At 33.1% G+C, this 13,651-nt stretch overlaps 1 protein-coding gene across 1 annotated transcript in view; it reads left to right on the top strand.

The window, feature by feature from the left end:
- Positions 1-428: 428 nt before the first annotated feature.
- LOC111054984 (elongation of very long chain fatty acids protein 7) overlaps positions 429-13,651 on the top strand; it is a 47,039-nt gene continuing 33,816 nt past the window's right edge. The window contains exon 1 of the mRNA XM_039439605.1: positions 429-696. The gene's annotated coding sequence lies outside the window, so the exon portion shown is untranslated. The remainder of the gene's footprint in view (positions 697-13,651) is intronic.

Consider the following 13,651-nt stretch of genomic DNA (forward strand, 5'->3'; position numbering starts at 1 on the left):
AAAAATCCAAGTAGAAAAACACAGACTTCTACGTTTGATGCCCAATAACTTTCTTTAATGACCAGTAAATATTAGTATTATTTTACCATTATTATGAATCACTCTGTATATATTTTAAAATATATCATAACGCACACTTATGTTCAAAACTCGCATAAAACCAGTTCAAGCTCAAAACAGTGTCACGGATAAATCTGTGTGAAGGCAAACCCACTGATCCAAACTTGTTTTTTTCTCTCAAATTTTTGATAATTCACCGGTTTGAATTCTATAATTACAAGCCTGGTTCAAGGTGGTACACGAATGAAATTATTGATCAAGTCCAAGCCTGAATCTGTTATAGACTTGAATAGGCTTCCAATATCTGCCTAAACGGTGGTTAAACAGGCTGATGAATTCTAGAAGCCTATAATCTTGATTTTCATTTTGAATTAATCCAGTTAGTTTGGTGCTGACCGTTCTTGAGTCGAGTTCTTCCAATCAGTTTTTGGTCTTCTAGATTTTTGCTAGAGAACTTTTGAATAATAAATTGTTAGTCTCTAATTTGTTTCAAAACGTCTTCAATAGTTCTTGTGTATGTTTTTCTTAGCATTACCGGTATTGATTTTCAAATTTGTTTTTAAACTGTTCTGGATATTACAGTGGTAAAGATTTTTTTGTATTCTTCTTGTACCAACGTGGGTTCTTACAATAAAGGTAAGTTTTTCCAATTCATAAAATTAGTAGAATTGATGGTGATTTTGTGAAATCTCTCCATAATAAGAAAACAAAGATATTGTCTTTGGTGTGAACCCAGCTTAAAAGGTTTTTATAATTATTTTAATTCTAGAATTATACATGAAGAATTAGACTATTAATTCTTCTATGTTGTTTTCCAGCACTAACTGCTCATCACAGACTGCTCATCACTATCAAATCGTCACTTTTTTGATATTAAAAAGAACGACTAGCAGTCAAATTTTTACAATAAATGAATTAATCCACTCACTGTGACAACCAGATCTTTCGGCAGGTCCGCCATCTTCCTGGTTGTTAATTTAATTGTCTACAGATCAAAATTCCATCTAGCTGTTTACCCTGTTGTCAATATTTGCAGTAGCAGAAGTCTTCGGGGTGAATTACATCATTCAATTGGGATTTTCGTTTAATAATAGTGACAATCTAATTATTAAATTCAATTCAATTATTAATTGCATACAGTTTCAATTTTAGAACTGACACAAGACTGTCTTACTTTGTAAAATATCAAGCTAGCTAACTAGAATGAATATTTTTAACCGGTTTATGTTAGTCTTTTACATAATCAGTTCAAATAACTAATGTGGTGAAGTAATAGCCTACACTTTTAGATAGAAGAATAGATCTACTGAAAGACTGTAATAACTTGAATCACAGATATGTTTACTTAGTCTTTAATATAGAGCCTACATAAATTAGTCTTTTACATAATAATCAGTTCGAATAACTAATATCACAGAATTAATAATAGCTGTTTTATAGTTTTTACAGTTTTTTTTAATAATTATAGGAGTTTTCTCTGCTAATATGTTGTGAAGTAATACACTTTTAGCTAAAACCTGCTGAAAAAACTGTTTTAACTTGAATCACAGATCTGTTTACTTATAGTCTATGAAATAGAATCTTCTTAGATTTAAACAAGTCCTAAAAATAACGTCGAATATTCATCATCATTCATCATCATTATTGGCACTACAGCCCATGTAGAGCCTTAGCCTTCACAACCACATCCTTCCACCCCTCTCGACATTCTGCTGTTCTTCTCCATCTTCTTACACCCCAGTCTGCGCAAATCCTCTTCCACATCGTCAACCCACCGCTTTCTTGGTCTTCCTTGTAATCTTCTTCCTCCGGGTTTGCCTTCCAGCACCATTCTTGGCACCCTCCCTTCCGGCATTCTGCACACATGACCAGCCCATCTCAGCCTCATACTTTTCACAACAGAACGTCGAATATTAGGCTACATAAATAAGCTTTAGTATCGAACATAAAAACGTTGTATTATAAAACACTTTTTTCCTCAAATTTCTGGGTTTATTACGATCTGATATCAAGTGACCTGGCTGACTCAGGTCTGGTGTCACAGCTCTCAGGTCGCAACTGATCAATTTCAGGGCTTCTGACATGATTTAACTAGTTCTTCTTCTTTTTCTTCTTCTTCATCTTCTTTTTTCCTTCTTCTTCTTCTTCTTCTTCTTTTTCCTCTTCTTCTTCATCTTCTTCCTCTTCTCTTTCTTCTCCTTCTCTTTCTTCTTCTCTTCCTTCTACCTCTTCTTCTCCTTTTTCTCCGTCTTTTCTTTCTTCCCCTTCTCTCTCTTCTTCTTTTCCTTCTACCTCTTCTTCTTTTTTCCTTATTTTCTTTCTTCTCCTTCTCTTTCTTTTTCTATTCCTTCTGCCTCTTCTTCTTCTAAGCTCCTTCTTCTCTTTCTCCTTCTTCTTCTCCTACAAGTTAATTTTGAACAATTGCGTGCGCACCAGAATAGTTTTCAAACTTGTTCAAAACAACTATAAAAAGTGTGTTCATTTTTGGCTGCTTCCTGATTCAACACACCGAACTATCCAAAATCAAGATCACCGTTTTTTGTAGCTAATTTTGGTAACTAAATACTGACTTACCGCACATCTGTTCATTTATTTTGTGTGTGTGTGTGAAACAAGTAACATTTTTTGTCAAGGTTGTTCATAAAATAAGTTGAGCACTATATAGGCTACTGATGTTTACCTCTGTGCAAGTTCTAAAAGCTCGTTATACCGGTCCTGCGGTGAAGCAGGAGTGCTGGTGGAGTGAAATTCACCACAATCTGTCAGCATCGACTGTATGAGAAGCATTGATGCTAATTCATAAGGAATACTGACAGTTGCAGTAAATCTCGTCACTGTAGAGTATTCTCAACATTTTTTCCTACAGTTACGTTGAAAAGTGGCCATTGCTGCACTGATTACAGAACGCAAAGAATCACTTTTCCGCTCTAGTGCGGGAAAAATTTTTCTGCACTCCAGATTTGCAACATGGCAACGCAAAATACTTAGTAGGTTATATGGAGCAACAGTGCAGCAAAATCAAAATGAAGTTGGTAACAGTGACTGCTGTGGCTGCTATAGTGAGCAGAGGTGCAACCAAGCACAACGCGCTAATTATTATTCATTATATATTATAATGGAGGACAACGAGGACTTTAGGATTTTAGGATTAAGGTTTTTATCAATAATAAAATTACACAGAAAAACATTTGATGCATTTCAGGCAATTTTACCCATAATTACCCACTTTTCATATTCAATGGTAACTGTAGCAAAAACTTAATGTGAAATACGTGCGCAAAGTTCCTCTGCTGCACTCAAGAAACCATTCCGCCCTCGCCTACGGCTCGGGCGTAAACGTTTCTTTCGGTGCAGCAAACTGACACTTTGCGCACTAGTTGCACAAATAACTATTTCAACTCTTGTCATCTGTTTGAAAAAATACAACTCACTAGTTACAAGCATGATTCTCAATTTATTCTAAATGGCCAATTTTTGTGTCCATTCATAACAGTATATAGCCTAACATTCTTTATCCTTTATAGATTCTAAACATAAATATCGGGGCACCGAGCTTCGCACTTTATTATCTACTAGCCGTCAGGATCGCTTCGCTCGCCATATCCGTCTAGCAAGGGGGCTCCGCCCCCTGGACCCCTGACTGGATCGTCCAAGAATGAGATCAGCAGGCTCGCTTCGCTCGCCTGCATTTTTCATTTGAGCATTTTTATCATATGTTAGGACAATCCAGTCGGGGGTCCAGACTAAACGGATATGGCGAGCGAAGCGAGCCTGACGGCTAGTAATATAATATTCCCAGGATTGAAGTAGCAGTGCCCAATCAATTTTTCCGCGATAAATGCATTTAAATCTTCAACTTGGTGCCAACCTAACAAAGTCAACTCAACTTAATGCCAACCTGACAAAATTATTAATTTAGTTGCCAGTTAACAACTGTTTCGAAGAGGTACTCTATCTAGATTATAGTTCTATAGTAACATATGATATGGAAATTTCAATTATAATTAAGAGATTGGGAGAAGAAGAATATACATGCTAAAAGACGAACTTTAAACCCTTAAAAACAACCCTTAGAGTTGAAATATTGCCAAAAGATTTCTTAGTGCGCCTCTAAAGGGCCAACTGAACATACCTACCAAATAAGAACATTTTTGGTCCGGTAGATTTTTAGTTATGCGATCGAGTGAGTGAGTGAGTGAGTGAGTGCCATTTCGCTTTTATATATATAGATAGAAAGCGAAATGGCACTCACTCACTGACTGACTGACTCACTCACTCACTCACTCACTCACTCACTCGCATAACTAAAAATCTACCGGTCCAAAAACGTTCAAATTTGGTAGGTATGTTCAGTTGGCCCTTCAGAGGCGCACTAAGAAATCTTTTGGCAATATTTCAACTCTAAGGGTTGTTTTTAAGGGTTTAAAGTTCGTCTTTTAGCATGTATATTCTTCTTCTCCCAATCTCTTAATTATAATTGAAATTTCCATATCATATGTTACTATAGAACTATAATCTAGATAGAGTACCTCTTCGAAACAGTTGTTAATTAACTGGCAACTAAATTAATAATAAATTTTGTCAAGTTGGCAGTTGTTAGTTGACGGTTGAGTTGACTTTGTCAGGTTGGCACCAAGTTGGAGATTTAAATGCATTTATCGCGGAGAAATTGATTGGGCACTGCTACTTCAATCCTGGGAATATTATATTACTAGCAGTCAGGCTCGCTTCGCTCGCCATATCCGTCTAGCCAGCCGTTTAGTCTGGACCCCCGACTGGATTGTCCTAACATATGATAAAAATGCCCAAATGAAAAATGCAGGCGAGCGAAGCGAGCCTGCTGATCTCAATCTTGGACGATCCAGCCGGGGGTCCAGGGGGCGGAGCCCCCTGGCCAGACGGATATGGCGAGCGAAGCGAGCCTGACGGCTTGTTTATTGATAAACAGAACACAATTTTCAAAATGATAGGGGAAGGACTAACAGGCACAGCCCAAAACTGTTTCTTCCCCGAATTTTGATTTATAGCCTACACTATAAATATTCCAAAAAGTAGATTATGTTCCATACACTTGAATTCAGGTCCAATTTTCAGTTCAAACATTTAAAAAAAGATACCGGTAAGTTCTTATCACATTGTTTACAAACCAAATTTAATAACAAAATAACACTCACTAATTACTTGAAACTATAAATTAATGATTAACTTTGAAAATTATGATATACTCTAGTTTAGGAGGATTATCATGGTCATGTCAACAAATCAGATTATGTTGATCAAGTCGATTAAACTGTCTACCTAGATAAAATTTCTTGCTGATTGATTATGATTACACAGCTGGAAATAATTCTGTCTCTCTCCCACACAGGGACTCACATCTTCTATTGTCGACAGACGACGAAATTATCATCTGTTTTTCCAAGGATGAATAATTGTTATCCTTTTCATGTTTTTCAGCGAATTCTCCCAAGGATGAGACCTAGTGCAATCGAATTTTTATATCATAAACCTACTATGTTACAAATTTCGTGAAAATTTTTAGAACCGTTTTCGAGATCCATTGAACATACATAGCCAGATATCCAGATATACAGAAATTGCTCGCTTAATATAATAGGATTATATCATTAAAATGATAGGGAGAGAAAAAAATAAGGTATCCTTGTGCTATTCCTCTCCCAAATTTAGATAAGGTTACACTTATTTAATTTATTGAGGGTCTCCTTAGTGATTCTATCCACAGAATAATGTTCATTCAATTTTGATCATATTATATATCTGATAAAACATTTGATCATGCACCCTTGGTGGTCATATTTCATCCCTTGAGGAGATAAATCCCTTGCAACACAAGGAATAAAATTATTTCCCACTATTATTTATTAATTTACAATTTTTCCCTTTTACTTTTTATTTCAATCCTTTCTAATAAATTTTCGTTACTTTCCCTTTTTTTATCAATTCTCTATCAAAATCAGATGTATATTTCTTATTACACATTGTATTTGTTTTCTTTCATATTATACTTAGAATTGTTGAATTGTCATATTTATTTTGTCCAAGTTTGTTTATCACTTTCCTTGCTCTATTACCATAGGTAAAGAAAGCATTGCTATCCGATAAAAAATTAAGGTACCCCAATTTCTAAATTTTTATACGTTTCAAGGTCCCCAGAGTCCAAAAAAGTGGTTTTTGGGTATTGGTCTGTATTTGTGTGCGTGTGTGATGTGTGTGTGTGTGTGTGTGTGTGTGTGTGTGTGTGTGTGTACACGATATCGCATCTCCCAATTGAAGGAATGACTTGAAATTTGGAACTTAGGGTCCTTCCCCTATAAGGATCCGACACGAACAATTTGGAACAAATCCAATTCAAGATGGCGGCTAAAATAGCGAAAATGTTGTCAAAAACAGGGTTTTTCGCGATTTTCTCGAAAACGGCTCCAACGATTTTGATCAAATTTATACCTAAAATATTCATTGACAAGTTCTATCAACTGCTACAAGTCCCATATCTGTAAAAATTCCAGGAGCTCCGCCCCGTCAATGCAAAGTGTATTTTTAGATTTCCAATTATCAGGCTTCAGATACAATTTAAACAAAAAATTTCAAGTGGAAAAGATTAGGCATAAAAATCTCTACAATTAATGTTAAGTGACATTTTCACCTGATATTGGAAATAAGCTTGAAATTTAAGAAAATGTGTATATTCAATAATGCAAACTGTTGGCAACTGTTGATTCTATGAAGAGATCATTCACTATGAAGATATAGCAGACTTGTGTCTCCAGCGTTATTATCCTGTCACCAGCTGGCAGATCTTTGAATAGTAGACTTGAGATGCGCGGGAACACTAGCGTCAGGTGATAAATTTTCATAACGGGAAGGAAAGTTGTGTGAGTGCGCCACACCAGATTTTCTTTTGTAACTGGGCACCCGCCGAGAAACCCTCGGGTTTGACAGGACCCTAAATTGTTTAAATTGTGAATAATAATTTTGAAAAATTTGTATTTGATTTGATAATTGTATGAACAATTACAATATTGGAATGAAAAACAGCCCAAAACTTCTTCTATTCCGAAATTAACACATTTAAAAAATTAGGTTCAAATGTAAAATATTACAAATCATTGAAAAGCATAACGAGAGATGGATCAAAACGTAAATGCTTTACATCATCGGCTTTTATATTCACCCGAGACCCAAATACCTATACAGTAATTAAATATATTATAGTAGACTGACTGGTTTTGAATAGTCTATATTTTTTCCGGCAATACTTGTCAGACAGGAATTATCTCTGCCAAGGCTGCAGCCGTTTTTTTAATGCCATTATTATTTTTCCGACCTGCGTCATAGGACGTCTCAACAATTTTATTTCCCCAATTTACAGAGATGGGAACAACCTGCAACCTATTTGTTGAGAATCACTTAAAGAGGTCAGCATTTGGTTAAATGAGAAGCAGCATTAATGCTATTAATATAAGCCACTATATACTGTCAGATCTGTGGAGTGGCTCCCACACAATAATTAAAAAAAAACTGATAAAACATGGAAAAGCTGAAAAAAAGAGTGAGAGAGATTCTCATCAAATTTTCCTGACAGTATACTCCACTGAATAAACTCAATGCTTTCCATTTAACCAATGCTGAAAGTTTTGAATGAATCTTCATGGTATGCAATTGAATTTGTTTGAACTTGAATCTGGAATAATTCAGAGTTGAACCTTGCTATTGAAAATCTATTGTAGCTTGCCTTATTGTTTCTTCAGTCAGACACGAGATCTTGTAATGGAACCTTCAATGCTTTATACAATATTCGTAGCGGAATGCGGAACTTATAAGAGCAGAGGACTCTATATAGATGAGAATTTTTAATGAGAGCTTGTGAAGAAATGTATGAATGGATGGAATGAATGAATGGGATGAATGATTGAAATGAATCAATGGGATGAATGAATGAAATAAATGAATGGGATGAATGATTGAAATGAATAAATGAATGGGATGAATGATTGAAATGAATGAACGATTGAGATGAATGAATGATTGAGATGAATGAATGATTGAAATGGATGAATCAATGGGATGAATGATTGAAATGAATGAATGGGATAACTTGTGTGTAAATTATTTAGGAGCAAAAGTACAAGATTTTATAAAAATTGTATTGGATTTTGCTGGAGCAAAAAAAGATGGAAATTGTAGACTACAAATCCTGGGAAAGGAAATCAAATACTTTATCAACTATCTCTGGTCAACCTCGTTCATCAAATATTTTTGATAATTTAGTCTAAAGCTGCGTTCACACCAAAGTTATTAACAAAATGTTAATAAATTAATCCTTATAGATTCTATTAGATGGAACAGAACTTGACAAACACATATGTGCTGGATAGTGCAGCGATAAGCACTAATGGCTATATTATTCTAGAAAATTGTTCTATATTGTTCAATAAGATTGTTTTATATTGTTCTAGAAACTTTTTTTCCATTGTTCTAGAAAATTGTTTTATATTGTTCTAGAAAATTGATACATACTCAATGCATAAGGCCCATATTGTGATACTGTATATGAAATTTGGTTATGGATCTTATATATTAACTCAAATCAAAGATTTGATTATCCATTAAGCTGGATTTACACCAAAGTTATTAACAAAATGTTAATTACTCAATCCTTATAGATTATATTAGATTGAACATAACTTATCTCTTATCATACACATGATGAACATATGTGTTTGTCAAGTTCCGTTCCATCTAATAGAATCTATAAGGATTAATTTATTAACATTTTGTTAATAACTTTGGTGTAAACCCAGCTTTAGACTAAATTATCAAAAATATAAGATGAGCGAGGATGACCAAAGGTAGTTGATAAAGTATTTGATTTCCTTTCCCAGGATTTGTAGTCTACAATTTCCATCTTTTTTTGCTCCAAAAAAATTCAATATATCTTTTATTAAATCTTGCATTTCTGCTCCTAAATAATTTACACACAAGTTTCCATATTTTTGTAACCATACTTGAGATTGCAGTGTTTGAGATTTACTTCAAATCAAGGTACCTGGAATACAGGCATTCTACCTTTACTAACAGAGGAATATAAAAATTATTAACAAAGGAATACAGGTATTTTACATTGCTTCAAACTATTAGGCCTGGTTGCACAAAAGCCGGTTAAATTCTAACCGAGATGATTAATTCCAAGAGAACTACCAATCAGAGAAGGCCTTTTTGATAAGACGGCTTCTCTGATTGCCTCTCGTGGAACTAATCACGGTTAGAGTTTAACTGGCTTTTGTGCAACCGGCACTTAGAGTCATTGATTGAATAGTAGGTAGGTAGCGTTGGTGTCATTCATAAGGAATGCTAACAACTTAAAATAAATCTCTCTATAGCAACCTTATCACTCACTCTTGCTCTTTCTCAAGTTGTAAGAAGTGTTTCTTGTATTTTTTGCTCCTTTTAGCTGAATTAATTTGTGTTTGAAAGTGTGGCTACATTTAGCTTAACACACTTTGATACAGATTTGAAATAGCCTTCAAGCTTGATGAATATAATTTAATATTATGTATTTAGATCAAGGTCTTCAGAAGCATCTGGTTTAATATTATGAGTTGAATGTTTTTTGTGGTATAATTATTGAATAACTTGGGTTGTACACTCACACTGTGAAAGTTTTTGTAAGAGAATTTATCTTAAGGGCGTGCACTTGATGTTTACAGATTCATATTTAATTCTAGTTCAAATTTTATTCTAATTCATATTTAAATATCGGGGCACCAGGCTTCGCTCGTTATTTTTATTTATTGATAAACAGAACACAATTCACTAGAATTATCGTGTTTATATTTTACAGCTGGCTATACGTCAGCTTATGAATTTCGGGGATGCGATATTTTGATTTTCCACAGAATCACTCGCTCACTTTTTACTATCTCCACAGACGACGAAAGTCTCAGCTGTTTCAGCCACTGATTTTCCACAGAATCACTCGCTCACTTTTTACTATTTCCACAGACGACGAGAGTCTCAGCTGTTTCAGCCATGAATGAATAAATTATTATCCTATCACTCACTTCCATCACCAACAGACGACGAAATTATTATCATCAGCTGTTTTTCCAAGGATGAATAATAATAATCCTTTTAATGTCCTTCAGCAAGTTTTCCCAGGGATGAGACCTTGTGCAATCGAATTTTTATATCATAAACCTACTATGTTCCAAATTTCGTGAAAATCGTTGGAGCCGTTTTCGAGATCTGGTGAAATACAAACATATAAACAAATAAACATCTAAACAGAAATTGCTCGTTTGATAGTATAGAATTCAAATTGAATTCTGATTGGTATTTGATTCATTCATTCAAAACATCTATAAAATAAAATGATTAGAAAGAACTTAATTTTAAAAAAACATCTATGGATTTAAAAATGGGTACACAAATAACCATACAAGAATATTAATCGACATAATACAAAAGTATAAACTAATAACTTTATTCAAGTTTTTTGAAATAGATTAGTTTTATTGAAATATATTCATTCAAAATTAACACCCTTTTTCTCTTGTTTCAATAATTTATTTTTTTAGCATATTATTGCTCATCTCATAGTATTATAATAGGATGAAGAGAACTATACCATCATTATAAATTAGAATAGAAATCGCTTTGGTCCATGTTTTATTTTTGGAAGTTGTAAATTATTGAATAAATTCATAAAAACCTTGTAGTACATTTTTAAGTTTTTAATGATAAAGGGTACTACAAGGTTTTTATATTGTTAATTTGTATATTGTAAAATTTGTACAAAAGCAGCCCATGTAAGTGAAGTGTTTATATTATTGGATAAATATGTTCTATATCAAAGCTTGAGTTGATAAAAATAAATTATGAATAAATAAGAACAATATAATGTTTATCATTGTAAATAAAATAGTTCCTCTGTAGGAGGTAAAGAGTGTTTGAAGCTCTGGCCTCAAAGAATGAAACCACAAAAAGAAGAACTGGGTATAAAACCAGGTAAACTAAACAAAATTAACAACAATAATAAATAATTGATTTAATAACACGTAGACTCCGTGAGTTGCATGCAGAAAATCTCTCTCGCCTGGGAAAAAATGTCAAGTTTACTTGCTTTTCAAGTTATGTTTAATTGCAAATTGTGTTAACATTCAAATAATGTTCCCTGAAAAAGTTGCTGCTTATATGCTTGTTTTATACTTGTTAGTACGCTTAAGATGTGTTTTAAATTATTAATATTTATCTATAATTTTCATCTGAACATTTCTTTGAAACAACTTCAACACCGCAATATTGCTGATTGGTTAAAATTAGGAACTCAAATAATTATGAGCAACCAATGAACCGATATTACAGGAAGAGGGACAAAAATAATGAACTTCCTGCTTTGAAAATTTGTAATTTGAAAATAGGAAAAGTAAGTTATTTGGAGATAAATCAGGTCTTGGAAAAACTAGTTTCCATCTTATGATTGGTGCAATTTTCAGATTGTATTTCATTTGTTGTGTATCTTGTTATCATGATACTGTAATATATTGAAAGCAACAAACACCGAACTCAATAACTTGATTGGAATTATATTATTACAATCATTCTGAATTCTTAAAAATGCTGTAGACTTTCATATACACTCTTGATATTGTATACTTGATAGACATTAAGTAGTTGATAGTGCTTCGAATATAAAACTCGTTTGTACTGTAACTTACTATTTTTTTAAATGATTCTAAATTATTAGGCCTACTGTAGACTTTTATAGACACTTGATATTGTATACTTTTTATATACATCGAAAAGTTAAAAGTGCTTTGAATAGAAAACTCGTTTATACCCTAACTTACTATTTTTAAAGCAACATACACCAGACTCAATAATTATAGAAATGATATTATTACAGTAATTTAAAATAATAAATACAGTATCTAGATAGACCTTTAATAAGGTTTAGTTAATACAGTAGTGCTCAGGATAGAAAAACAGTAATCTATTTCTCGTTAAGAGCGAGTCCTGACTTTTTCGCCTTAAGCCAGTGATCTCTGAGGAGTTGCAGTTCTCTTGGGCAGGAAAATAATGACATTGGCTCTTATGAGAGTGTTCACACATGTTTAGTCTCTCAATGAGTGGAAACTCCCATAGCAACCAATGCTATTCTTTTTTTGTCCAGCAGATCAGAATATTGTCACAAATATTGGGTGGAAATCCACTTCGAATAAGAAAACTTGAAATTCTCATAAACACTTTCAGTATTATTTACTGATATAAATTATAATAAGAAATATCCTGAGACTAGTTTCGGTTGTTACAACATTTTCGATATTTAGTTAGGCCCACTTTGGCCCACTTAGGCCCACTTAGGCCCACTTAGGCCCACTTAGGCCCTCATTCAATAGTGAAACAATAGGCCTACAAATGTTAGAATCAATTCACAGTTCACAATTAATTTTTGAAGTGTTTTCAAATTTGAACATTTTTGAAAGTCTGTTCTATAGAATGTGATTTTAATAGGTAAACTATATTTATTCTTATATATAGGTAAATTATAAATAAATAGGTTCTTTCAGTGGGTTCTTTAGTGTGTAAATTATATATACCTAGTAAATTATTATAAATAGGTTTTTAAGTAAGTAAACTATGGTTCCTTATATGGAGGGACAATACATATACATATATCCTGAATTACTTCTAAATTACTGTATACATCTACTTATTTCACATTTCCCTCCATATAAATTTGTTAATTTGCCTACTGAATTCCACATTTTTGACAATCTATTATTATTAATAACAAAATTGATTTGATATTAACAAAAATTGATTTCATTTTGAAACTTCTTTATTCTCTTTTAAGTTTACATAAAATCCAAAGTTATAAATGCTTTAAACCACCCCGAAGACTACTGCTACGGTACTGCAAATATTGACAACAGGGGTAACAATACTGATTTGAGTGAAATTTTCAATATTTTTTGCAATTGTGAAGGAAGAGTTTTGTTTGGATTTGTATTTGGAAATTGATCAATCTGATAAATTCAAAATTGTAGTACCTAGATACATTTTTGGACTCAAAATTGTGTACGAATTATCATTTAAGTTACGTAAGTAGCATAACCTTTAGACTGTGTATTCCAAATTAAGGTTTGAAGCAGTTTTGGGCAAATGCCTGTTGTTTTTACCTGAATTGTATTTGCATATGAATAAATAAATAAACTATAGTTGGAAATTCGATGAGAGCTACAATCCAAAAATAATTTGCCAGCCCGGGAATCACACCCGGTACCTCCTATTGCTAGTCAGGTATACTCACCCTTACACCAAACATGTTACAGTATTATATATCAAAATTTGGGAACAGAATAGTTTTGGGCTACTGTATATGCCTGTTGTTATTTCCTTATTCATATGATTTTTAATTGTATTAACAAATAAATAAATAAAGCTGACAATCTTTGGTTACCACCGCTCATCTTATATTTTTATTTTAATGAAATAAAAATACTTTTATTTCAATCTCTGATAAACAATCGATTGTTTATCAGAGATTGACAATGGTGTAACAACCGAA

The sequence above is a fragment of the Nilaparvata lugens genome, chromosome 13, assembly GCF_014356525.2.
Source record: "Nilaparvata lugens isolate BPH chromosome 13, ASM1435652v1, whole genome shotgun sequence".
NCBI classification, from domain to species: Eukaryota; Metazoa; Arthropoda; class Insecta; order Hemiptera; family Delphacidae; genus Nilaparvata; species Nilaparvata lugens.